Source organism: Halichoeres trimaculatus, unplaced genomic scaffold (genome assembly GCF_033239565.1).
Source record: "Halichoeres trimaculatus isolate MK-OKI-2021-1 unplaced genomic scaffold, fHalTri1.1 fHalTri1_scaffold_2, whole genome shotgun sequence".
NCBI lineage: Eukaryota > Metazoa > Chordata > Actinopteri > Labriformes > Labridae > Halichoeres > Halichoeres trimaculatus.
In genome coordinates, this window is record NW_027437180.1 from 23389049 (window position 1) to 23390000 (window position 952).

Here is a 952-nt window from a genome sequence, read left to right on the forward strand (position 1 = left end):
TGCCAGAGGTTACATATGCCATATCAGATGACACATCCAGTATATACAGACCCAAATGTAACATTTATTCTAATCCATTTCAAACATGATTTCTTGGTTTTCAGGCTGCTCTGGTGATCTAAAATGGTAAGAAAGATGTGCAGATCTTGCTGTGTGTCAACATGATGAGTTGGTTTTGTTTGTATTATTTCTAAAGTAAAAAAACTTGTGTCACAGATCTTCTGCCAGAGAGGCGTTGTAATCACATATCCCACTTCTTCATTGTGTTCTAAAAACAAACCAAGCTGGCACTCTGTACTCGTCCAGATGACATAAATTCAAAGCATGTTTTAGGTTTGCAATGCTTGTATGATGCATGATCAGAAAAATGTTTCATTTGAGGTGAAGTTCCAGCAACCAAATACCTGTTCTCGCCGATACTAATTTTTATACAGTATGCCAACAATTTAACTAGACTTAGTTCTGTGCACAAACTTAAACATATTTCAAATTTGTGGAAACCTCAGATGTGACCAATCTGACCAGGATTTTTTACTTCACAGTAATGTAAGCAAGACATAAAATCATCAACTTCATCTTAAAGGAACAGCACATATGTATTTATTCATTGTTTTTCATTCATTCTTTTTTGATAATACATTATTTTGTTTAGTCTTTGTTAGATAAGATGATTAATAAGATAAGACATAATAAAGTATGTCTTATCTTATCTTATCTTATCTTATCTTAATACCTTGCTTGTAGGTATTTGTGTTAAAAATAGAGCTGAAATCAGGGAAATGTGGTAACTCTCTGTCTTGAAATAAGCCAACAATGGAGTGCTCTTTAGTTGTAGATTTATGAGTTTTCATTTAAAGCTGGCTACAAAAGCCAAAGAAACACTATATATATATATATATATATATATATATATATATATATATATATATATATATATATATATATATATGTG